This window comes from Siphateles boraxobius, unplaced genomic scaffold (genome assembly GCF_051911475.1).
Source record: "Siphateles boraxobius isolate OS27281-9 unplaced genomic scaffold, OSU_SipBor_1 164, whole genome shotgun sequence".
NCBI classification, from domain to species: Eukaryota; Metazoa; Chordata; class Actinopteri; order Cypriniformes; family Leuciscidae; genus Siphateles; species Siphateles boraxobius.
Genome location: NW_027508771.1, coordinates 1232651 through 1257347, shown reverse-complemented (window position 1 = coordinate 1257347; position 24697 = coordinate 1232651). Strand labels below are relative to the sequence as shown.

Sequence of the window (24697 nt, the reverse complement as noted above, 5' to 3'; positions counted from 1 at the left end):
CATGAAACATTCACAGATCGTTGGAAATGGCACATCATTTTTTACAGCATACTATTACAATTAAAATGAGCCCAAAATGAACATAATCTATTGCGTTTATGACAAGATATTCTCCATGGAGGAACAATTTTAAAAATGCCCATTAGGGGGCGTCAATGACTGAACAAAAAGCCTGTCTTGGTTCCAAATGCTGTAACTTTTGATTCCTTTATCCAATCACCACACAATTTTATCCAGATGCAGCTCACATGTAGAGGGAATTCACCAAAAAAGAATTTTCCACCTACCTTATTTCCTTCCTAGAGTTATTATATGTCAAATAAGAAAGATATGCAAAATCATAATAAAAATTATATTTATTTTTTGTCTTTTATCAGCAGTTTCTCGGCAGGAAAATGTCCAAATGTAATGTAATTTATATTTTCAAAAAATTTGAAAAGTGTTCTATCAAACGATACCTACCTTTTGACTCTCCTTGCTATAGTTTTGGAGTTATGAGTCTTTAGTTTTGTGTGTCACTCAGAAAACAACAATTTTGTATTGCCTTTCAAATGTGTGAGGACTAAACAAAAAGGCTAAGTTTGTTCAGAATGCTGTAACTTTTGAGTACTTTATGCAATCACCACAAACTTTTATCCAGATGCAGGTCACCTGTAGAGGGACTTCAGCAAAAAAGAAATTTTGAGCTACCATATTTCCTTCCAGAGTTATTCCATGTCAAACAAGAAATATACAAAATCATAATACAAATTATATATTTTTTTTTGTCTTTTATCAGCAGTTTCTCAGCAGGAGAATGTCCAAATGTAATGTAATTTATATTTTCCAAAAATTTGAAAAGTGTTCTATCAAACAATACCTCCCTTTTGACTCTCCTTGTTACAGTTTTGGAGTTATGAGTCTGTACTTTTATGCGTATATCTCAGACAAAACAACTCAAAAATGGCTTCATTGCTTAAAAGGTTAATAGATTTATTCACGATAAATGTTATAACTGGTGTTAAAATCTCCCTATGTTTTTTAATGAAAGAGCTATCAATTCCCCAAAAATCTTTTGCTTTTGAATTTGATAAGGATTGTATTATTTTATCTGTTTTAGAACAATCAATGCTTTTAAAACATAAAGCTTCATGATCATTAACAGGTGGCTGAGGCAGTAAACAAGGATGAGACAATCCAGAGGCATCCCATTTTTATCGATCCAATTTATATTAAAATCTCCCATAAGAAGTATTTCTTTCGCATCACACTTTTTAAGAATGTCCGTTAGGTGATTAAAAAATAAATTATTTGATGCCGGAGGCCAAGGCAAGAACAGCAAATGACATTTCCGGAGACAGCTTCATTTTTATCCCCACACATTCCAAAACATCTTCCACTGATTCCATGTGTACACATTGATAACTGTCCTTGAGGTATATCATTACTCCGCCCCCTTTGCCATGACCACGGTCACGCCTGTAAATGTTATAGCCTGGAATATGAACAACAATATTTGAAATGGTGGATTTTAGCCAAGTCTCCGAAAGACACAAAAAGTCAAGATTGGACTGTGTTAGCAACTGTTCCAGTTGTTCGACTTTCGATACAGCACTTCTTATATTGAGGTGTCCCCCAAATACACCTTTGGGTTTGACTTTTGGGTCCCAGAGTACTTTGGCGTGGTTTACAGTCTGAAATAGTCTGTATCTCTGTTGTTTAGTGTCAGCGTTTGAGTGACACGGCATGGATAGATGAGATGAATACACCAAATCACATGCCGCTCCAGCTTTCTCCAGAGTGGCATTTTGTTTGTTTACCCCAGAATCCTGACAAGATTTTTCTGTGCATGGTGTCTGTGCTAAAGCACCTGACAAGTTATTTTTACACAATGTCTCAGTACCATCTGGGGACAGTGTTGACGGCATGCAAATTTGTCCATTTGTTTGTGTGTGCTCGTAAGAGTAACTCACTGCGATCGTGACTGGAGGTCCACACATGGGCAAAACGCCATTCACTCCCGTTAGTTCTTCCATGCCGCCAGGCCCGGGGTTTGTATGTATATCCCCACCTTCTGTGGTCGTGACTACAGATCCACTCATGGGTAAAACGCCATTTGCATTCAATAAAAGTAAAATGCATAGCATGTTTGAAACAGCTGATGCTCGTCGGCGATTATCAAAGCGGGAGCTGATCAAAGAAGGCACAACTGTGCGTCCCTGTTTTAAAACAGACGCATAAATGGCGTGTTTGCTACATGTGTTAAAAGGTGGTGGTACGTGGCAAATCTCATTGTAATCCGACCGGCAGCAAAGAGCTTTCCAGTCACTCCAGGTTGATAGTAGCACCAAGGTAAGCACAAACAAGGCGATAACCACGTACTGATTATTTAATCGGCCACTTTTTCTCAAATAAAGCCACTGTAATTCAGCATCAGGTCCTCTATTTTTCAAAGTTGACTCCTCTGAACGTACTAAGAGAGGTGAGCTCACAGGACCTGCCAACCAGCAGCCTCCACCTGATCCCATCTTTTTGCATACCCCTCACCCCTAATGTGCACTTACCTTTGTGTTCTATATTTCGTGAAGTACATAGAACATAATGCAGAACTTTGCACAGGCAAAATTTTCCATAGTCACTTTTGATGTAGATTAAATACATTTCATATATTTCAATTATAATTTTCAATGAGCCTTCGAGTTTAACACTGATGTCCCACCACAGGTGTAATTTATGTTTTCAGAGTTTCCCGCTCTTTACCGTGCAACTTAAGCCACCTTTGCCATTACGATCGCTTGATATACAGCTATAAGATCAAAATCTGGTCCTTTAGCGCAATAAAAATCCAGATATGTCACCCATTGAGCATGTTTGGGATGCTCTGGATCGGCATATACGGCAGCGTACGCCAGGTCCAGCCAATATCCAGCAACTTCGCACAGCCATTGAAGAGGAGTGGACCAACATTCCACAGGCCACAAACAACAACCTGATCAACTCTATGCACTGCGTGAGGCAAATGCTGGTCACACCAGATACTAAATGGTTTTCGGATCTTTGAGTTCAGCTCATGAAAAATGTAGGAAAAAACGAAAGTGTTGCGTTCATAATTTTGTTCAGTATATATGTATATATGTGTGTAGTGTTTGTCTCTTTCTCCCTGCGTTCACCCATGTTTAATGTCTGCAAGTCAAGTCACCTTTATATATATAACGGTTTATACAATACAGGAAACAGGAAAATGATGCATTTCTGCTTTTGTTCTGCATTATCAATGGAATGTGACTTATGCAGTGTGTTGAGGAAACAAACCATTCTACCAATGTTTTTAAGTAATAAAAGTAGGTAAAGTATTAGAACTAGTTCAAAATAAAAGTGTTTTTTTTGGTTATATATAACACTTAAAGCAGCTGCATGTAAGAACTTTATTTCAATTATTTATAAAATGGCCCTGATATGACACTAGACATTAAGAAATCATGTTCATTTCAAATAGTTATATCACTGACAACAGTTCGGCCAGGATATTGTCATTTAAAAAGTGAAGTTGCAGCCCTCAACTGATGTTGATGTTGTCATGTTGTGTTTTGGTCTGATGCGCCACCCTCCACCTATCTACCAATCACTAAGTCAGTAGTGTTACGGCATCCGGGTTGCCAGCTCTGCTAGTTACCACAGCTGCAGCTACAAACGTGTCGGAATCGGATAAAAAAATGTCTAACGTTGCGAAGCCAAAAAAAAAAACTTGTTATGAATCCGAAATACTTCGTGACAAAGTCAGAAATAAAACAACATTAGCACGCCCATTATTGTTTATCATGCAAGTTCTACAGCCAAAAATAATAGAATGACACGTAATCTTTCACATCACATATTTTAGCGTTATGGACGTGTACTGCAGGGTAAGTTAAAAAATACAGCTGGTCGCTTTCACTTATAGCGTCAGCTAAATTAATAGCTGTATCTTTGATATCGGTTACACACAGTGACAGAGGCTTGTGCTTGTACAATGATAGATACCTACCGTAATAAGTTAGACTAACAGCTACTGTTCTAACAATGTACTGTCACATACGAGCGTACATCTTTACGATTATATTTGGCTAATCGTCATTAGTAATTTTTTTGCGATATATAATTACTTTGCAAAACATCTCTCATTTGAAGCATAAACATAATTAACAGAAAAAGCTTCTTGTAGCAGCCTAAGTTCCTGCTGTATCCTGCAGCCTATCTGGCAACCTCGAGTCAGGGAGGAGGGAGAGGGGATACACCGCTCTACAGTAATTTGAAAGTGATTGCAGTACCAGTTTTGGCCACATTCTTACATAGTGCTCCTTTAAGTCATTCAAGTAAAATCACAGCATAATGCATTAACCACATTTAATGATTTGTGAATCAGGTGGGTGCATGGGTTACATGAAACAGAACCACCTCATTTGTACTTATGTGACAAAAAAAATAAACTTTGTTGTGGAAATAATAAATTACGTATATATTTTTTTAGTCACACATGTCCATAACTAAAGACTTTTGCATAGACTCATGTCAACCATGGGCACCCATAATTGACACTTAATCTAATAATGAGGTCCACATTAACACCAAATTCTCTAATTATTAAATGTAATACAAAGCTCAGGATGCACCATTGTAAGTGTAAGTTTAGGCCTTCGGTGTATTGAATCTGACTCTTAAAGAGCTGCTGTGGAATAACAAAAGAATTGTACTTCAGAAGTGTTGCCAAGTGTCTAAATGAAAGGAAACCTGATTGGTGGAGGTGTTACACCTTCCCAATTTCTATAGGTGAAATGAACTTTGCATGGCACAATGTGGTTTAACTAGACAGTTAAGACAACAAGATGAAAATGTCACAACACACACTATCAGAGGGCCTGCATGCACTATGTGTCAGTAACCTTAATGCACACCTATGGGCCAACCAGGAGTCATTCACTACACTTACCTCTGTTTTGACATTTGTTATGAGAGGAAATATCCATGGGATTTTCAAAATATTATGCAGTGAAATCAGAATTCATGTTTTAAAATTGAACCACTCAAACTACTTAAAGGTGAAGTATGTAATAATTGTTATGGTAAATTACATTCCCTTATCCCAGTTTGTTCACTACTATTAGTGTGCTATTCGTGGGTTTATCTCCCCCAAAACTGTAAACATTGAGCCTCCCAGACTCAATCAAAACATTGAGAGCGTTGTCGAGAAATATTCAGCTCCTGTGAGAAACACTATTACAGTGGGTAATATACATGAATATATGAATTTTCTTAATATTTCCCCTATTCACAAACAAATGGAACCAAAAATATTATTGGTAGCTGATCCCTGTGTTCAGGGTAGATCAGGGTAGCTGATCACTGTGTGATCTGGATATACATGTCACGGTGCATCAATCCGGGTGTTTGTTCTGAGTTTCTGTTGGTTTGTTTTGTAGACATGGGTTTGTGAGTGTGTTTACCTGTTGGTGGTTAGCTCCAGCTGACACTTATCAGCCTTCAGCTGCAGCTTATCATTAGACTTGTAAGCTGCCTTTATATCGCTGGAGTTGTCTGTGCTTAGTGTCGGTTCGTCACTCTTGTTTGTGTCTCTCTCACAGTTCCGTGTCCTAGTCTCCGTATGGAGTTTTTGTCTGTGTTGCCTACACTTCAGCCGTTTGGGAGATCGCCTGTATCTATTCACCTGCCTTTGAGCTAGCCTTCTCTGGAGATTCCCCGTCGGACTCCTTCCAGGTCGCCCGCCTGTTAATCGTGGCGTTTTGAGTATCTCCTGTCAAGTGTGGACATCCTTGTCGGACGTCTTCCAGTCGGAGTGTTGTCTTCCAGGTCTCCCGCCTGCTAAACGTGGTGTTTTGAGTATCTCCTGTGCTGTGTCTACAATAAACTGTTTTACTTGCATTTGGATCTACGACTCCTCATTGTGACAGAACGAACCGACCACCTAATGGATCCAGCAAGTGCGGCAGAATTGCAGGACATATTGCTCAAGAGTGACACTCGTCTTCAGCAACAGGAGAAACAGGCGATGGCTACTGGTCGTGCCGTTCAGGCGCTAGTTACCCAGGTCTCCGAACTGACGAAACAGGTCCAACAACTCCGTAGCGAGGCTGCTGTTTTTCAACCACAGGCCGCGGGGAATCCACCGGCTCCAGTGATCCAGACCATCCGCTCCACTGAACCTCGCCTTCCATCTCCTGCATGCTACTCCGGTGAGTCCCAGCTGTGTCGTTCTTTTTTGGCTAAGTGTTCACTTTACATCTCGCTCCAACCATCCGCATTTCCCACGGAGGAATCTAAGGTGGCCTTTGCGATCACTTTGCTCGCGGGTAGAGCGGGCAGCTGGGAAACGACTGTTTGGGAACAGAGACTTCCATGTTGTGCATCCTTTCAAGCCTTTTCTAGCGAACTCAGAAAGGTTTTTGATCGCGCAGCCTCTGGCCGAGACGCGGCGCGTCTTTTCGCTGAACTGAGGGAAGGGGAACGTACGGTAACAGACTATTCTATTGAATTTCGTACGTTGGCTGCTGAGTGTGGCTGGAATGCCGAGGCCCAATGGGACATGTTTTTACACGGACTTTCTGAGTACATTAAGGACGAGATTTACGCTTTGGAATTACCCACCGGGGTGGATAGATTGATTGATCTAGCAGTTCAAGTTGATACTCGACTGCGTCGACGAGATCGTCGGTCACAACGAGGCCACGTGAATTATTCTTCTGATCACACTTTTTCTCCGGTCGAGACCACAGCATTTGCTCCGGAACCCGAACCTATGCACCTTGGCAGATCTCGCTTATCCTCTCGGGAGAAACAGAGGAGAAAGGAGAGGGGATTATGTTTTTATTGTGGTACAGCTGGTCATGTTGCGCTGCAGTGTCCGGTAAAAGCCAGCACCCGTTATTAGGTAAGGTGTTACTGACGGGTGGGGTTGCACGGACTGAATCCTCTTTTTCTGCCACTCATCTTCCTGTGAGTTTACTCTTTCAGACTTTGAGTTTTGACTGTGAGGCTCTCATTGACTCAGGGGCGGCGGGAAATTTTCTTGACATTGATCTAGCTCACAGACTAAACATATACCTATTGTTACACTTCCTCTGCCCATATCTGTGGTTGCTTTAAATGGTCAGTGTTTGCCTTCAGTAACTCATGCTACCGTCACTATAAGACTCATTACCTCGGGTAATCATGTTGAAAATATTGACTTTCTGTTTATTGACACTCCTTCCTCCCCTTTGGTGTTAGGTCATCCCTGGCTGGTACTCCATAACCCACACATCAACTGGGGAAGGAACTCTATATTAGCCTGGAATGAAACCTGTCATGCTTATTGTTTATTGTCTGCGTGTTCTTCGGTGTCTTGTTCTGTGTTTCAGGAGGAACACACGGATTTATCCAACGTACCACTTGAGTATCTTGACCTGAAGGAAGTGTTCAGTAAGTCTCGGGCTGCTTCTCTTCCTCCGCATCGTCCCTATGACTGTGCCATAGATTTACTGCCAGGTATGTCTCCGCCTAAAGGCATGATATACTCACTTTCTGTCCCAGAGAGGGAGGCCATGGAGAAATATATTTCTGATTCTCTAGCCTCTGGGTTTATTCGTCCTTCCTCTTCTCCAGCGGGGGCAGGGTTCTTTTTTGTGGGGAAGAAGGATGGTTCTCTGCGACCTTGTATTGACTACCGAGGGCTGAACAACATCACGGTAAAGAATACTTATCCTTTGCCGTTGATGGCTTCAGCCTTTGAGAGGTTGCAGGGAGCATCCATTTTCACAAAATTGGACTTACGTAATGGTTATCATTTGGTCCGCATAAGGAAGGGGGATGAATGGAAAACTGCTTTTAACACCCCCAGGGGGCACTTTGAATATTTGGTCATGCCGTTTGGGCTGTCCAACTCCCCAGCGGTTTTCCAGGCACTCGTGAATGACGTGCTGAGAGATATGGTAGACCAGTTCATATATGTTTACCTGGATGACATATTGATATTTTCTTCTTCTCTCCAGGAACACGTTCAGCACGTCAGGCGAGTGCTCCAGAGGCTTTTAGAGAATGGGCTTTTTGTCAAGGCGGAGAAATGTTCGTTTCATGCACAGTCGGTTCCGTTTCTGGGTTATATCGTCTCCTCCGAGGGGGTGCGCATGGATCCCGACAAGGTTAAGGCTGTGGTGGATTGGCCAACTCCAGATTCCCGTAAGGCCCTACAGAGGTTTCTGGGGTTTGCTAATTTTTACAGCCGTTTTATTCGCAATTTCAGCCAACTAGCCGCTCCTCTGACTGCCTTGACCTCCACCAAGACGACGTTCAGGTGTTCGGGTGTAGCTGAAGCTGCATTTACCAACCTCAAGGGCTGCTTTGTTTCAGCCCCCATTCTTGTTGCTTGATACATCACGTCAGTTTGTGGTGGAGGTCGACGCGTCAGAGGTGGGGGTAGGAGCGGTTCTTTCCCAGCGCTCGTCCAAGGATGTTGATTCTGGTGGCCTTCCATGGCTCGTGATATTCGGAGTTTTGTTTTGGCATGTTCAGTCTGTGCATGTGGTAAGACTTCCAATCGCCCACCGGATGGGTTACTCCAACCGCTGTCTGTCCTTTCGAGACCCTGGTCCCACATCGCGCTAGATTTTGTCACTGCCCTCCCGCCCTCCCAGGGCAATACGGTCGTTTTGACTATAGTGGACCGGTTCTCGAAGGCGGCTCATTTCATTCCCTTGCCCAAATTACCGTCTGCCAAGGAGACAGCGGTCACTGTTGTAGACCACGTCTTTCGGTTACATGGCCTCCCGGCAGACGTGGTCTCTGACAGGGGTCACCAATTTATTTCCAAATTTTTGAGAGAATTTTGTCGTTTGTTGGGGGCGAGTGTCAGTCTTTCTTCTGGGTTTCATCCTCAGAGCAACGGGCAAACTGAGCGTGCCAACCAAGACTTAGAGAGAGTATTGCGATGTTTGGTTTCTCAGAATCCTTCCTCCTGGAGCCAGAAGCTCTCATGGGTGGAGTACGCACATAACTCGTTACCAGTGTCATCCACGGGACTATCTCCGTTTGAGTGTAGCGTAGGGTACCAGCCACCTATTTTTCCCAGTCTGGAATCCGAAGTCGCGGTCCCCTTGGCTCACGCCTTCGTCCAGAGGTACCACCGCACGTGGACCACAGCCCGTGAGACTCTGTTCCGGGCGGGGGCGCGCACCAAGGCTAAGGCCGATCGCCACCGGTCAAGGCCTCCCGTATACGTCGTGGGTCAAAAAGTGTGGCTTTCTACCAAGAATATTCCGCTCCGTTCCGTGTCTAATAAGCTAGCTCCTAAATGTATTGGTCCGTTCACTGTCACCAAGATCATTAGTCCGGTGACAGTCCGCCTCAAACTTCCTCCAGCGTACAGGAGAATTCACCCCGCCTTTCATGTCTCTAAATTGAAACCTGTTTTTCGTTCTGACCTTAATCCGCCCACCCCAGTTCCCCCACCGCCGCGTCTCGTTCTTGGTAGACGGGGAGCCTAAATATTCGGGTAATCGTATTCTGGACTCGAGACGGAGGGGACGCGAATTCCAGTACCTGGTGGACTGGGAGGGTTACGGTCCGGAGGAGAGGAGTTGGGTTCCTGCTAGGGACATACTGGATCACTCCCTTATCGATGATTACAATCGTCAGGTAAGCTCTCCTGGGAGTGCCAGGAGGCACTCCTAGGGGAGGGGGTACTGTCACGGTGCATCAATCCGGGTGTTTGTTCTGAGTTTCTGTTGGTGTGTTTTGTAGACATGGGTTTGTGAGTGTGTTTACCTGTTGGTGGTTAGCTCCAGCTGACACTTATCAGCCTTCAGCTGCAGCTTATCATTAGACTTGTTAGCTGCCTTTATATCGCTGGAGTTGTCTGTGCTTAGTGTCGGTTCGTCACTCTTGTTTGTGTCTCTCTCACAGTTCCGTGTCCTAGTCTCCGTACGGAGTTTTTGTCTGTGTTGCCTACACATCAGCCGTTTGGGAGATCGCCTGTATCTATTCACCTGCCTTTGAGCTAGCCTTCTCTGGAGATTCCCCGTCGGACTCCTTCCAGGTCGCCCGCCTGTTAATCGTGGCGTTTTGAGTATCTCCTGTCAAGTGTGGACATCCTTGTCGGACGTCTTCCAGTCGGAGTGTTGTCTTCCAGGTCTCCCGCCTGCTAAACGTGGTATTTTGAGTATCTCCTGTGCTGTGTCTACAATAAACTGTTTTACTTGCATTTGGATCTACGACTCATAGACTCATTGTGACAGGCTGTTTTTGTTGAGTGCCAAGGCCCTGTTTTAATAATTATCTCAGACACCAGACCTTCACTTCATGTTGCATTGCATCATTCCAAGTATTGTTTTGAAACTTTCCCTGTTTTTTTCAATCCGAGTTACATTCATAGGGGGTTGTGAGTTGATGAAAAGCTTTATAAATAAAATAAAATACGAAGGTGTGTTGTTAATTTAGTGAAATATTAACTTAATTAATCCCAGGAGAACGTATATATATATATATATATATATATATATAGCTCTATATGCAATACAGATTGTTTCAAAGCAGCTTTACAGTGATAACAGGAAAATGTTGTTATTCAGCTGAAGTTCAATGTTGTACATTGAAAAGATTATCAATTATTAATTTAGTTCATTTCATCTATAAACCTGTTCTGCAAAAAAAATGTCATCCTCCAGCTTAGTTCAGTTCTCATACAGCAGCGTCAGTACAGCCAGATCAATAATATTGTTGAATATTAAGTGTCCCAAACTAAGCAAGCCAGAGGCGACAGTGGCAAAGAACATCTCAAGTTAAGCATGAGAAGGGGAACAAGACGCTGTGTCCTCTAGGGGGCGCTAATGGGGAATGCCTCCGCCATGATCTGTGTCTGAAGCATGAGTCTAAATATGACAATGAACTTGACATGTCAACACTGTCAACACTGCATTGGCTCCCTATTAAACATCGTATAAATTTTAAAATATTATTGATTACTTACAAAGCACTAAATTGTTTAGCTCCCCAGTACTTGAGCGAGCTCTTAACGCATTATAGTCCTTCACGTCTATTGCGATCTCAAAACTCCGGCCAGTTGATAATACCTAGAATATATAAATCGACTGCTGGCGGTAGATCCTTTTCCTATTTAGCACCAAAACTTTGGAACAATCTTCCTAACATTGTCTGGGAAGCAGACACAGTCTGTCAGTTCAAAGCTAGACTAAAAACACATCTCTTTGACCTAGCATTCACATAACACTCTATAGACTTCTATAATTCAATATTAGGCTGCTTAGATTAGGTCAGCCGGAACTGGGAACACTTCCCTTAAATCCTGATGTACTCGTTACATCATAAGAAGAATGGCATCTAGGTTAATTTAAGTGTCTTTGTTTATCCCGAGCTTTTCCCGCAGCCTGCCGGATCCAGGCCGTTTCCAGATCTGACGAAGGACTTTCGCCTGGACCCGATGACAATGCAGTGCTGAAGTGCCAACTAGTCTCTACCTATGGATGATCCCTATACCACTTTACAGATAAAAAGTTTGTGGGATTTTTTTGGTTTGCGTACCTACCCGAAGTGATAAGATAAAATAAAATTCTGCATCAAAATTTATAGACAAGACAAGTAGTTTGTTTAGGCATGGTTTGTAAGAATTGTCTGCGCACATATAATCAAACGCACATAACTATAGAATCAATTATTAATGCGCATGTGAACGCCATCAGCATCTATCACAGGTTCACGTTTATAGTCTGTTTAGAGAGAACGGTGTCGTCTTAGCGGCCCCTAATTTAATAACAAATGATCATTTAGACGGAAGTGAATCAATCAAAACTTTAGCTGTAAAAAACATTTTTCAAGAACCACTATAAAACTAAACCAATCTCTGTTACCTTAAATTATATGTTTATCTCTGTAAAGATGCTTTGAAACAATCTACCTTGTTAAAAGCGCTATATAAATGAGAATGACTTGACTTGACTTGACTTGACATTTTTGCAAAACCTAAAATACGTACCTCCAGGTACGTTTCCCTGCACTTTTCGAGTGAAAAGTCCACTAGAGGCGCTAAGTGGTATCATTTTTTCTCCGTTCCAGATGGTTAAATAAAGGTTATAAAAACAATAATATGAGTAATGTACAGACTTCTCAGTAGGCCTATACACTCATTTTTATATTAATTAGGATTTTTTTCCACGCTTTTGAGGTGCCACACAGCCTAGTCTAATGGCAGTTCGTGATATGGTCACGTCATTTAATCCAGTGGTTCCCAACAGGGGGGTCGCGGCCCACAAGGGGGCCTCAGCGAGCTCTGTGGGGGGTCGCGTCATATTTTGAAAACTTGAAAAGTGTTGAGCAGTGAGGAGAAGATTATATTAGATTAGCTAATTTTATCTGACCAAATAATGGACAAATTTGTAATTCGTCCTCCACAAAAACGACAGAGTCCCACTGATTCGCCTACAACTGCTGATAGTAATTACCCAGGAATACTGGACCCAGGTGAGGAAGCTCCCACCAAGTCTGGTCGCGGTGCTACCAGTGCTAGCAATACGGCAAACACGAAATGCAGGAAATACCAAGATAGCTACCTGAAATATGGTTTTATTTCATTTTCTCGTAGCAAAGAGTCCCTGCCCCAGCCACAGTGTATTTTCTGCGCCAAAGTCCTTGTTAACGAATGCATGAGGCCGTCCAAACTAATAAGACATTTTCAGACAACTCATCCCCAATACCACGACAAGCCCGGGGCATTTTTTGAGCGCAAGGCAAAAGAATTGACACTCTCGCAAAATGAGATGAGGGAAGTCACAGCTACTGACAAGAAACTTTTAAAAATATCGTATACAGTTGCTGAAAAAATCGCCAAAGCAAAGAAAGGGCATACAATTGCAGAGACTTTGATTTTGCCATGCGCAACAGAGATTGTCAAGGAATTATTTGGAGAGGATAAATCAAAACAATTGGCCAAGATACCATTATCAAATAATACAGTCAAACGTCGCATCGCAACCATGTCAGAAGATGTGATAGACCAGCTTTCTGCGCGACTTCGTGGTAATAAATTCGCACTTCAAATAGACGAGTCTACTGATGTGTCAAAAATGGCACAACTCCTCGCATACGTTCGTTATGAATGGGAAAACGAAATAAAAGAAGATTTTTTGTTGTGTAAAGAGCTGCGTACCACGACGACGGCAAACGATATTTTTGAAACTTTGGATAATTTCATGAAATCAAATGAGATAAACTGGAGCGACTGTATTGGGGTCTGTACTGATGGAGCTGCTGCAATGACTGGCAGGCAGTCCGGGGTAGTTCAGCGTATCAAAAGTGTTGCACCCCTTGCGATTTCAACGCACCGCTTTCTGCACAGAGAGGCGCTTGCTACAAAAGAAATGGAACCCAGTCTCCATGGTGTTTTAGATTTGGCCGTAAAAATCGTGAACTTTGTGAAAGCTCGAGCCACCAACTCCCGGTTATTCACTGCGCTCTGCGAAGAGGTAGGTGCTGATTACCACACCCTGCTGATGCACACTGACGTGAGGTGGCTGTCCAGAGGGCGGATGCTGATGCGTCTGTTCAGCCTGAGGGAGGAGTTGCGTGAATTTCTTGCGGACAAGAGACCAGACCTTGCTGAATTTTTGGACAGTGACAAATGGCTCGCTCAACTCAGCTACCTTTCAGACATATTCGGTGAAATGAACAAGCTTAACAGAGCAATGCAAGGTTCAAACATAAACACTGTGGTACAGCATGAACGAGTAGAGGCTTTCAAAAGAAAACTACACATGTGGAAAACCCGTGTCTCCTCCGGAATCAGTGACATGTTCGAGCACACCCATGCATTTATTGCAGAAAAACATTTTAATTTTAAAATCATTCAACATCAAATAACAGTGCATCTCTCAAAGGTCCAGGAGAAATTTGATCATTATTTCCCAGCTCTAACTGAGGAGCAAGCAGCTGATTTTCTGTGGATCAGAAACCCCTTCACTGAGAACATTGAAGCAAAGCTTCCATCTACTCTGCCATCAAGACTTCTGGAAGAGCTTATAGAAATATCCTCTGATGCCAGCCTGAGAGCCCGTTTCAGTGAGGTCCCATTGGAATCATTCTGGTCTGAAATTGCAGAAGAACACAGAGTCTGTCACACAGCTGCAATGAAGGTGCTGATTCCCTTCAGCACCACCTACCTTTGTGAAGCTGGGTTTTCAACCATGACAGCCCTTAAAACCAAACACAGGGCCAGACTGACCCTTGAGGATGATATGCGTCTTGCTTTGTCAAAGATCTCTCCACGCATTGACCAAATTATTACTCACTGCCAGCAGCAATCCTCACACTGATTGACGACAGCCTCACAAATAACATTCAGTAAACATACAAGTATTGTGGTCCCAGACAGCATTCATTTTGTAATGGCCTATATTCATTTTTTTTTCATACACACTAATGTGAATACTGATATTTTTGTTATTTCATTTCAAATAGGGCCAATTTATAGGCTACTTTGGAGTAAATAAATAATTACAAATGGCCTACTGATGTTTTTGTTATTGTATTTTCAATAGTATGGCTTTTATTTTTGCATAAATATATATGGTTACAGTAATAAACATACCGTTTGTTTGAAAAAAAAAAATTGTTATCCTTACTGCAAGCTTACAAGAGCGATAATATCATTAAATGTGAAGGGGGGGGGCCCTAAAATATTTTCTTGGGAAAAAGGGGGTCTCAGACAAAATAAGGTTGGGAACCACTGATTTAATCTACTGGTTCGTGGTACGGACACGTTTATTTCGTTATTTTCGTGATATCAGCATTTTTATTTATTTATTTATTAAATTTTTTTGTTTACTAATGTAATGCACGATTCTTTCTGTTTAATTGACATTTATTCACGATATCTTATCGTGTTTATATATGTATTTATTTTAATGTTATTATTTCGGTCTTATTGCCAGGGAAGCTGGACTGCTTTGCCGTTTATTGATTTAAAAAAAAAAGTATAAACGACTACACGAATTTTATCAGTAGAAAATCGCGTTGAAGAAGTCTCCTTCCGAACACATCGCGATATTTGGCATCAGTTCATGTGTGCCAGATGTTGATAAGTATTAAAATACTCAGTCCTAATAATGTTTGATATAATGTCTTTTCTTATGGTCGAAATGAATCAGATTAGCTCATGTTCAGTCACTGCATTATATTTGTCATCTCCACGGAGGCTTTGCGTTTCATTGCTTTCTAATTCAAAACAAGGTGATAAAAACCTAATATGAATATTATTAACTGATATAAGGTCTAGGCCTATAGCACGGCACGTGACAGATAGTGTTTAAAGTAAGTTAGTACAATTAGTTCCAAAGTGGTATTTGTAGTAGAATCACAGTAAAAACAACACTTACCTTGCTTTTACCACAGTAACATTAGTTTTACTGTGATAGGTGTGGTAAAAGGACAGTAACCACAAAACTTACCACACTTTTTACCACATTATTTGTAGTTTTAATGTGATATTTGTTGTAAATGCATATTAACCACAACATTTACCATGCTTTCACCACATTATTTGTAGTTTTAATGTGACATTTGTTCAAATGCATACTAACCACAACACTTACCATGCTCTTACCACATTATTTGTAGTTTTAATGTGATATTTGTTGTAAATGCACAGTAACCACAAAACTTACCATGCTTTTACCACAGTAACCTTTGTTTTACTGTGATAGGTGTGGTAAAAGGTAAAAAGTGATATTTGTTGTAAATGCATATTAATCACAACACTTACCATGCTTTTAATGCAACAAGAAATATTTGTAAGGTAAATCAGTAATTTTTCCATTAAATAATCCGATATATTTTACATAATGATATTTTCTTTTCTCTTTTTTTCAGCTGAAAAGACCAAAAGGGCCTTTCGGACTCAGTCAGCTCATTATTGTTTGAGGAGAAGTAAACGGGAGACGAAAAGCTACAAAGGCAAATATTCACAATGTGTCATGACTTCGGTCTGATCTGCTGTTTTTGTCTCCTCTCTGGGTTCCTTTGTCTTGAGCACATGTGTTTTGTTTTGACAGCTCGCCATGTGCTCGTTGTCATTGTGACTCCCCTCCCACTCGTTACCCTTAATTATCATTGTTCTCTGCACACCTGTTGTCAGTCAATCCCTAATTTTCTCCCCTATTTTAGATCCACTTGTGTTCAGTCCTTTGTCAGACCGTTGTTGTGTGTTATGCTGTTCCTGTTACCGCCTCAGCCTTGCCTCAGCCTTGCCTCAGCCTTGCCTCAGCCTTGCCTCAGCCTTGCCTCAGCCTTGCCTCAGCCTTGCCTCAGCCTTGCCTCAGCCTTGCCTCAGCCTTGCCTTGCCTCAGCCTTGCCTCAGCCTTGCCTCAGCCTTGCCTCAGCCTTGCCTCAGCCTTGCCTCAGCCTAGTGATGGCAATATGAGGCTTCCTGAACCACTGAGACCTCGCAGCCCATTGCTTCACCCAAAGGTTCATTACTCGAAGCTTCATTCAGCATTGCTCACTAGTGACACCTAGTTACTGTGCAAAGAAGTAGCAGACAAATTAATTAATTCTGAACCAATGATCTGAGCAAACTAATACCCCCCACCCAAACACACGTTGTTTTATTTATTTATTTATTTATTTTCTTCTCACTATTAAAGTCTGTAACCTTTCATTTGCAATAATAAAAAGACCTGAGAAGACATTTGTCCATTGCCTGGGTATAAAATAAAATATGTAGCCTATCTTTCTCTGTCTGAATTTACTTGTGCAGAGACAACTGTCACACACACAGTTAATTAATTATTCAGAAATTGTTTGTAAAAAAAAAAGTACTGGTACAGCGACAAGGACGACAGCTCAAAGGGACTCATTACGGACTCAACGATCAATATCCACAAGAAATCATCCGCAGACGTAAGCTACTTTTCCCCATCCGTAGGACAATGATCAATCAAGGTAAAAAAGCAATCATCACAGTGGACAAATTATATATTGATGGACAATTATTTAGAGACAAAGACACTACTCCCTGGCTTTACTAATAATTGAAAATAGCAATGTAACATTTCCAATCCGTTTATGCTCAATTTATAGTCAATTCATAATCTTCATATTCTTTCATTAACCCAATTGCACCACACACGCACATTGTATTCTAAATGCACCTAAATAGCCTTGCTCACTGTTTATATGTTCTGTATTTGTTGTTTATAGGTATCCCTGTTTTATTTGTCATTTGTTGTTATAGATTTACACACACACACACACACACACACACACACACACACACACACACACACACTCAACCACATTCACATCCACACACACAGACTTATATTCACACAAGGTAACTATGAAATATACATTATAGGTTCATGCAATTGAAATTCATAACTTGGAATATTCGTGGTGTTGGTTCACAAACAAAAAAAAATAAAGTTTTAAATTACCTAAAAAATACACAAGCGGATATATGTCTAATACAGGAAACACACCTCTCTCAATATACACAGAACAGCTTAAAAACTACACATTTTAACCACTGTTTTTCCTCCCACTATAATTCAAAACAAAGAGGAGTATGCATCTTAATAAACAAAAAAATACAGTTTAACCACCATACAACCATTTCAGATCATGAAGGCCGTTTTATCATTATTAACATTTCAATCAATAATAATCCAATTACAATTGGCAACATTTATGGGCCAAACTCTGATGATTCCTCCTTCTTTGTAAATTTCTTCTCTTCTCTTTCAAACATTTCTAACGGTCCAATAATTATAGGGGGAGACTATAACACTGTAATCAATCCATCACTTGACAGGTCAAAACACACAGGAAAATCTGGGCAATCTTCCAAAACAATAAAACAGTTCATGAGTGATTTTGGTCTTTGCGATGGTTGGAGGCTACAACACCCACTTGCCAGAGAATACACCTTTTATTCTAATGTCCACCAAACCTACTCCCGCATTGATTTCTTTCTAACCAGTAATTCAATCATACCAAATATTTTAGAAACCAAAATACATCCGATCATTATTAGCGACCACTCTGCGGTAACTCTAACATGGAACCTATCTGCAATACAAAAGCACCCCACCAGATGGCGTTTTAATACATCACTCTTGAAAGATCCAGAATTTGACAGCTACTTCAAGAGAGAGTGGACATCCTTCCTTGAAATAAATGACTCTCCAAAGTCATCAGCATCGCTACTCTGGGAAACATGGAAAGTAGTTTTACGGGGGAAAATTATTTCATATTCAGTACATAAAAAAAAAAAGGACAGAGAAAGAGAAACCCAACTGGAAGAAAGAATAAAAGAATTAGAAATTTTACATGCAAATAATCAATCAGAAAGCATCTATAAAGAAATTAGAGAAAAAAAAATATTGCTCAATGAAATAATAAACAAAAGAAACCAGTTTCTGATTCACAGGCTCCGTCAAGAAACTTTTCACCATAGCAATAAATCCGGAAAATATTTAGCCAGTCAAATTAAAAGAAATAAAGAAAGAACAGCCATAACCTCCATCAGAAACTCGGCAGGGAAGCTAACCAACTCACCAGTTGAAATAAACAAGATATTTCAAGATTACTATACAAAATTATACTCATCTGATCTTGATCCAAACCAAGAAGACATAACCCAATTCCTCGATAACACCATTCTACCAAAACTCAACATGGAACAAATAAACACACTAGAATCACCAATCACTGAAAAAGAACTTCATTCCGCATTGAAAAACATGCAAAATAATAAAGCACCAGGTCCGGATGGCTTCCCTGCTGAGTTCTATGAACATTTTTGGTCAACTTTATACCCACTATTTAGCAGAACAATAACAGACATAAAACATAACGCAAAATTCCCTTCCCACATGAATACAGCACTTATATCACTCATCCCTAAACCTAACAAAGACCACACCTTCACATCCAACTATCGTCCTATCTCACTTATGAATGTCGACATAAAAATTATTAGCAAAGCACTAGCCCATAGAATTGAACAAATTATACCGTATATAATCCATCCTGATCAGACCGGCTTCATAAAAGGTAGACATGCATCTAATAATACCCGCAGATTATACAACTTAATGCACTACTCATCAGTACAACAGAAAGATACTCTCATTACCACATTAGACGCCGAAAAAGCTTTCGATAGGGTCAACTGGAAATTTTTATTCACCACGTTACAAAAATTCGGCTTTGGAGAGTCGTTTATTAACTGGATCAAGATTTTATACACATCACCATCGGCCACAGTAACAACGAACGGACTAACATCACAAAGCTTCACACTGCACAGGGGAACGAGGCAGGGATGTCCACTCTCTCCATCCCTATTCACCATTTTTATTGAACCTTTAGCAGCAGCTATCCGTCAAAACCCAGCAATCAAAGGTATTGAAACACCACAACAAACACATAAAATCTCACTCTATGCAGATGATATCCTACTATATATACAAGAACCCCTAACATCTACTCAAGAAATAATTAAAACAATTCAGTCCTTCTCAAAAATATCCGATTATGCAATAAACTGGAATAAATCTTCCACCCTCCCTTTACATAAAACCAAATGGGATGTGGCTCCCCAGCAATCACCAATACCTATTTGTCAAGATCACATCACTTACTTAGGCATTAAGATTTCCTCCAGACTGTCAGAGTTGGTAACACTCAACTTCACACCATTGCTAAAAAAAATAGAAGACGACTTGCTCAGATGGCTCAATCTCCCAATCTCCATAATCGGCAGGATAGCAGCAATAAAAATGACGATTTTACCGAAAATTAATTACCTATTCTCAATGATTCCAACCCACCCCACACTCACCTGGTTTAAATCACTAGACTCCATTATAACTCGCTTCTACTGGAAAAATAAAACGCCAAGGATAAAACTCACTACACTTCAAAAAAGTAAGGTTCAAGGAGGACTAGAAGCACCAAATTTCCAATATTACTCAATGGCTAACCAACTGCAATACATATACAAATGGATTCGCCCCACCCAATCTGATATTGTATGGCTAGATATAGAACAATCATTATGCAAAGAATTAAATATAGCTGACATACCATTCCTCACCAAATCAATTAAACAACACACATGTTTTAAGGCAGTAACTATAGCCACCACTCTGACAGCCTGGTGGAAATTTCACCAAATCACTAATTCTACATTAGCTCCATCTAACCTCACCCCACTGTGGAACAACCGTGACTTTATAAGCAATAAAAAAACATTGAACTTTCACACATGGGCGGAAAAGGGTATCACCCACATTAAGCATATTTTCAAATCTAACACATTTAGACCATTTCCGGAACTGGCCCAGGAGTATGGCATCGGGAACAACGAATTTTTAAAATACCTACAACTCAAATCTTCTGTTCTGACAAAAATAAACATCAGAGACACAAATTTAGAACGTCCACCGGCAATATCAGACTTGGTCAACATTTCCTCTCCAAAGAAACTTCTCTCTAAAATATACAAAATGATCTCAAATCAACTTCAGACCATATACTTACCAACAATAAAATGGGAAAACGATCTATCAATAGCCCCTGATGCCAACTTCTGGACCCAAATCTGTAAAAACATCTATCACATGTCCAAAAATTCGAATCTTCAGTTAATACAATACAAAATACTTCACAGAACGCATTACACGGGCAATAGATTAGCTAAAATGGGATTCACATCAGAAATTTGCACACATTGCAATCAAAATTCTACAGATACATACATTCATGCAACCTGGCACTGCACTCCAATCAAACACTTTTGGGAAGAGGTCACACAGGCACTATCAACTATAGTTGGCTGCCACATCCCAATGTCGCCTTCCCTTTGCTTGCTGGGGGACCTCACAATAATAACTGATAAAACCATAAACTCTAAAATACTCCTCACAGCTCTAGCCATCGCCAAGAAAACTATCCTCATGAACTGGAAAACCAGAAATAAATTACACATTAACATCTGGAAAAATCTTATAACAGACTTCATGGCAATGGAACTCGCATCTCCCCTTCATAATAACACATCTGAAACTGATCCCTGCCGTCCAACACTTTCTGACCTCTTACAGCTATGAATCCTTTCTCTGTTTTCAACTCTGACTTCTCTCACCTTCTTACTCAACCCACGAATATTCATATTAGTTGTTTAAACTTGTTTCTGTCATCATTGTTATTGCTATCTTTACTGTTACTGTTATGATTACTAATTTCACTATTTTTTTTTTTTTTTTTTTTTTTTTTTTTTTTTTTCATTGTTGTAACTACTGTTGTTGCTGTCTTTTGCTCTTACTGTTATGATCACCACTGCCATCATCATTGTCATTTATTATTATTATTAATATTATTATTATTATTATCATCATCAATATTGCCATTGTCAATGCTGTTTTAGAATTAGATATCATTGTCATCACTAGTGCAATAACTTCCCCCTTATCTCTTCATGGGTTTTTAATGCACCACAACATAGAATAAAAAAAAATAAAAAATAAAAAAAAAAAAAAAAAAAGAAGGATTAAGGATATATGGAAAAACCTCACAAACACCAAGGCAGGCTAGACAGGCGAGAAGTGGTTTCAACGGGACAGCATCTCTGTCCCAATTTGAGACACTCTCGCACTGTACTCCCTATTTTAATGCACCTTAGACATTGCACATAACACACATAACACAAAAAAAAAAAAATTAAAAATTAAAAAAAAAATAGGAAAAGATATGGACTGATGAGATGAGGGGGAAGGTTATATTATATTATCTTATATTATATTATCTTATTATGTCGTATTTTATGCAGGATTGACAATGGCAATTATTACATAGGAGGAAGGATGGAAGTAAAAAATCTACCAACACAATATTGGCAATATGGTGGTAGTGGGAAGTGGGATGGTGATGGTAATAACAATGGTAATACATAATAAACGGTTACTTTGTTTACGCATACACACACATACACATAACCACACTCACACCCGCACACATACACACTTAAACACTTAAATCACTCTTGTCACTGCTGGAAGTATGGATTTACAAGATTGCTCACTACTGCACTATGTTGGTTTGTTTGTATGTATGCCTGATTGTTAAATAAAAAAAAAATAAATAAATAAAAAAAATAAAAAAAAAAGAAATTGTTTGTATAGTGTCAGTATGAACAACAAAAGTGACACTGTGTTGCGTGCAGTGCTTATGGTGGAGGGAGTGTAATAAAGTAAACTGCAACAGAATAGTCTGGGGCGGAAAAATATAAGAATTGTTTTTGGGGTGTTTTGTGCAGTGAACTGTTACTAGATTTAGTGCAGTGTTGTGCTTATGGGACTGGGGATTTAGAGGAGCAAACTGCAACACTGCAGTTTGGGGTGGGTGAAGGAAGGATTACAATAGATTTTCATTGAGAAACAAAACAATTTTCAAGTGTGTTGGTGTTTAGACGATTCCTCATCTTGGACAAAACCTCTCCAGCCTTGGAAAATATCCTTTCACAAGGAACAGAGGATGCAGGGGAACATAAAAATGCCAGTGCCAGCTGGTATAAATGAGGATACTGATGCTTCTGTTGAGGCCAGACAGGGGAGGATCTCCTCTTTCTTGCGGCTCCATTACCAGGAAAAAGGAAGAGTCGCAAAAAGCAAACAAATCCAAAAGGGCAATCCAAAACAATAAGCAGTCCAGTCCAGATCCAAAAATCTAAAGCAATCCAAATTATCTTATCTAATTAATATAACAAGACTATAATATAGCTACTATAATTAATAATAACAATATACTATAAGTATTCTAACTTGATATAATGTAATAATATACAGCCCTAACAACACATATGACACAATAACGACAATGACAATGAGAGTTCTCTAACTCTGACTCTGACACTACTACAACTGCGTCTGCTACTCCTGACAACACCCACAAGGTGGCGCGAGTTTCGACACTCAAACCGAACCGATGACGTTTCCACACAAACCGAGGCCTTGTTTGTCATTAGTCACGTGATTTTCACGTTAACAACACAAGCCTCGAATCGCGGCTTCATCTGGCACGCCCATTTTTTCTCGACACAAGCTCCGACACCTCGGTTCAAATGTCACATCACTACCTCAGCCTTGCCTCAGCCTTGCCTCAGCCTTGCCTCAGCCTTGACTCAGCCTTGCCTCAGCCTTGCCTTGCTTCTCCTTGCTTCAGACTCCAAGTGTGATTTGTTTTGTTTTTGCATTTTGATTTTTGTCCTGCTTCCACTGTCTCCAGGCCTGGTTTCCTCTACTGCCTGCCCAGGTGTTTTCTTCTGTTGGGACTTGGATGTACCGCCCCGGTCCTCCTCTGTACTGGGAATTCAGTGTGACTTGGACACTGTTTCGGGTGACGCTATATATTTTTTTGTTTTTCGAGAAGTGCTCTCCTGCCCCAGTGGACTCTTTTTGGACTTCCTCTTTTCTTTTGTATTTCTGTTATTTTTCCTGGGCTCATTTCTGAGCTGAGATTTCTGTTACCTGCTACTGGATCCGTGTGTTTTCCCTGACAGAACGGTCTGACCATTAAATGGATTCAGCAGGTGCAGACCATGTCAGGAACGCAGTGAGTCAACAGGGTGTTCTTCTGGGACAGCATTCCAGCCAGCTAACTGCCACTTCACGGGAGGTTGATTCCCTGACTGCCCAAGTTGCGGATCTCACTCTCCAGATCCAAGAACTCCAGCGGGAAGCCTTGGCCAGCAGGTCAGCTGCTGCGTACGGCCGTTCTGTACCTCATGTTGAGCCTGAACCCCATGCCAATAGTCCTCCACCCTACGATGGGGATCCCAATTCCTGCCGTGCGTTCCTGTCTCAGTGCTCCCTTGTCTTCGCACTCCAGCCTCGATGTTATGTTACAGAGGAGTCCCAAGTGGCCTTTGTCATCACACTCCTGAAAGGAAGGGCCCGGGACTGGTCAACTGCTGTGTAGGATGCTCGTGCCCCATTCTGTGCCACATTCAAGGACTACAGAGCGGACATGATTAAGCTGTTTGACCGCTCTGCTCAAGGTGACGAGGCAGCCTCCCAGCTGGTGCGGTTATGTCAGGGTGGTCGTTCCGTTACGGAGTACTAATTCCAGTTCAGAACTCTGGAGGCCACCTGTGACTGGAACGATGCGGCATTACGTGCTAGGTTTCGGGAGGGGCTGGTTGGTGACATCCAGGATGAGATTGTTACTCACGAGCTGCCTCACGACTTTGACACGCTAGTGGAACTGGCACTTTGTGTGGAGGGGCGTCTTCAACGTCGACGCCAGAGGTGGACAGCTCGACCCTCCTGGGTGCTGGATGAAGGTGCCTCCAATATTGTCTCCACCTCCTCGTCTCCTTCCACAGACCCTGAGCCCATGCAAGTGGGGCGTGTTCGTCTCACCCCTAAGGAGAAGCAGGATCGGTTGACTCGGGGCCTTTGCCTCTACTGCGGGAAGCCAGGGCATCGGGCTGTCCAGTGTCCTTTAAAAGCCGGAGCCCATCAGTAATCCAGGTGGTCCTGGTGGGCGCTACTCCTTGTCTTGACTCCCCCATTTCACGTACACTGCTAAATGTCTCTATTCAATATCAGGACACTGCTCACTCCTGTTCAGTCCTGATTGATTCGGGTGCTGAGGGCAATTTCCTAGATGTCTACGTTGC

General features: G+C 41.1%; 1 long non-coding RNA gene across 1 annotated transcript in view; it reads left to right on the top strand.

Annotated features, from left to right (window-relative positions):
* Positions 1 to 21565, top strand: part of LOC143740074 (uncharacterized) — a 503207-nt gene extending 481642 nt beyond the window's left edge. Inside the window, exon 2 of the long non-coding RNA XR_013204732.1 lies at positions 21524 to 21565. This is a non-coding gene — a long non-coding RNA (uncharacterized LOC143740074). The remainder of the gene's footprint in view (positions 1 to 21523) is intronic.
* The last annotated feature ends 3132 nt before the right edge of the window (positions 21566 to 24697 follow it).